General features: G+C 37.7%; 1 non-coding gene across 1 annotated transcript; it reads right to left on the bottom strand.

Annotated features, from left to right (window-relative positions):
- Nucleotides 1-2,616: 2,616 nt before the first annotated feature.
- Nucleotides 2,617-2,778, bottom strand: LOC121459185. The gene has a single exon (XR_005975938.1). It is a non-coding gene; the product is annotated as a U1 spliceosomal RNA (small nuclear RNA).
- Nucleotides 2,779-3,129: the final 351 nt, after the last annotated feature.

Raw genomic sequence — 3,129 nt, 5'->3', positions numbered from 1 at the left:
GGCCAGATCTAAGATCTCAGCTATTGTTCCAGCATCATGCCTATCTATATATTGCCTTGATTATGGTGTCTATTCACAGCAATAGAAAAGTAACTACGATGAGAAACATAATATTTTTTGCTTCAGTTTTGTTTTTATAAAATTGAATTAATGTATACTTTGTGTAAAATAACCAACGGATAACAAACGTTGAGGAGAATGTGGAGAAAGGGGAACCCTCATTCACTCATTCACTGCTGGTGGAATTGCAAAGTAGTAAAACCATTATGAAAATTGGGGTGGGGAATCTTCAAAAAGTTAAAAATCAAGCTACCATATGACCCGGCTGTTCCACTCCTCAGCATAGGCCCGAAGGACTTTATATTCTATTCCACAGATGCTTGCTCAGCTAGGTTCATTGCCATTCTCAATTGCCAGAAAATGGAAGCAATTTAAATGTCCTTCAGCTGATGAATTGATAATTAAAATGTGGTACTTATACATAATGGAATACTATTCAGCTCTAAGGAAAAATGAAATGATTAAATTTGTAGGCATTTGGATGGAACTAGAAAATATCATATCGAGTACATACACACATATATAACATTATTTATAAGTAAGTATGTGTATGTATGTTATACATAAACATATACACACATATATGTTTAAATGATGTCATGCTACTTGGGGTGACTATGTTCCCCCAAAAGCCATAGAATATCTAACATTAAAATGCAGTGCCAAGCATGGGAAACCACAGCATTAGTTACTAGTCTATCGCTGTGATAAAATACCAGGATGACTTATAGGAAGAAGAGTTTATTTGGGTTTCTGGTTCCAGAGAGATGAGTCCATCATGGAAAAGAAGTGGCAGGTGGAGTAGCAACCTGAGAGCTAGCATCTTGAGCCTCAAGTAGGAAGAAGAGAGAATGAAATAGGAACGACTGGAAGGTTTTGTAACCTCAAAACCCATCTCCAGTGACATACTTCTTCCAAAAAGGTCATACTTTTTCAACCCACCCAAACAGTGCAGCCAACTGAGGACTGAGTATTCAAATGTTTGATGTTATGGGGATATTCTCATTCACATCACCATAACTGCCCTTTGAACTTCAGAAGAGTCCAAGACCTGCCTTCTCTACTGCTATGGCTCTTGATTGTCTACCAGAAATTGAAGGTAAGACCCTATTGACTGATAATACCATATACTTTGGAGAGAGGACATGGAGGAACTGGAATCGATCTGGAAGCCTCATCTCTGATGACTGTACCAGAAGGACCTAGGAATGCTGCCAAAGGAGAAAAGCAATCAGTAGTCCTATTCATCTCCGAGACCCATGAATCACAACCACTAAAATAGCAAGCTATTCAGAAAGGTGCAATAGTGATATTTACATCCTGATGGCAAATGACAGCTTTCTTGTTAGACTCAAGACCTATTCAATAGGAGGGAATTCCATAGCTATATTCTAAATAGTTATCCTTATGCCACAGATAAGTATAGTTCTCACCCCTCATCAAAAAAGCTTTATTTTGCAGCAAATGGTGAACATTGCAGAAAGACAAGGCTTGTCAAGATACAGAAAACAACTGACCATGGAATGCCCAATCCCAGTTGATAACATCTATAACATAAGCCCTATAGTGAAGATTTAGGGCACAGGAGGCAAAAGCATTATAGAAGCTACTACAAGATAATGTCTTCTATGTATGACAGCAATGCTGCACCCATAAGATGTCAACAACATGGCTGACAAAATAAAACCTGAAAATGACAGTAACAATTGACATGTCAATGTGAATGGGGGACCTCACATGGCCCATGCCTAGACTAAGAGTTGTAGGCAATCAATTGCCTGGAGAGGGAGAATCAGTCTTCTGCAGGGACACGCTCCCAGTGGGTTAGCTAATCTTAAGTAGTCAATCCTAAACACATGTATTTATGGAGCACTAAATAAACCTAGCAGGTTGTATTTATAAATTTACACATATAACACTAATAAAAAATAAGAGGACATGAATTTGAGGACAGGGGAGTGGTGGAAGAGAGGAGTTGGAAGGGGAATGGTGTAAATATAATGCTCATATATGAGATTCTCATAAAATAAATGAAGGTAAGAATAATCAAATCAAATCAAAGTTATTTTGCAAATAATTGTCCTTTTTCAACTAGTAAAATGAAGTCCAAGAGTTAAGACATTTAGCATATCCAGCTAGAAATAGCTATGTGCTTTGTGTTATATTATCCAGAACGTAACCAGCTAGAAATAGCTATGTGCTTTGTGCTATCCAGAAAACACCTTATTTATCTATCCTCTCAAAATTTTTGATTTTTAAGGTGGGTCTAAACATTGAACTCAAGGCCTCATATAGTATCATACAAATTATTTTTAAGTTGCATCTCTTTTGTCTCCTGATATTTTTTTAATATGAGTGTTTAGATCTAGTTAAGATGGATTCCATGTAATAATTTCAATGCTTAGGTATTTCAAAAGCTTAGAAAAGGACAGAGGATAACAAAATTAACTCCCCAAGGAGGGAAACAAATCTGCCAGTGTCTGAAATCCTGGGCTGTTTCCTGCTGAGGAAATTATGACTTTCTTTCTTTTTTTTCCCCCTTTTTTCTTCCTTTCCAGGGGAGAGCACGAACACAGTCCCCACTACCACAAATTATGCAGTCGAGTTTCCTGCATTTGGGGAAATCACAGCAGTTAGCACCTCAGGAGTGCAATAGACAAGACAAACCCTGGGAAAACCATTTTCGTGATCATAGTTTCTCCCCCGCCAGGTAAGTATGACTTCTTTTCTTTATCTGGAAAATAGGTGGATAATGGGACACCCATGCCACAGTGATTTTGAAGATTAAATAAAGTACTTGATTTTAGAATACTCTTAATATTCATCTATTAAATGCCCAGTATATGCTGGTTATTAGCACAACTGCTACCCAATACTCACCAATACAAAAAACTTTACTTTTTATATTTACTTCAGATATTTCCTTTCTCCTTTTCTAGTCCCCTTTCTGCCTTCTTTGCTTTGAAAAATAAAATCCTGGGGCTGGAGGGATGACTCAGCAGGTGAGAGCAAGTGCCACTCTTGCGGAGGAACTGAGTTTGGTTATGGTTGACCCACAATCAGCTTTAC

Source organism: Microtus oregoni, unplaced genomic scaffold (genome assembly GCF_018167655.1).
Source record: "Microtus oregoni isolate MIOR12 unplaced genomic scaffold, Mior012 000018F_ref0000195, whole genome shotgun sequence".
NCBI classification, from domain to species: domain Eukaryota; kingdom Metazoa; phylum Chordata; class Mammalia; order Rodentia; family Cricetidae; genus Microtus; species Microtus oregoni.
This window is presented reverse-complemented; position numbering and strand designations above follow the sequence as displayed.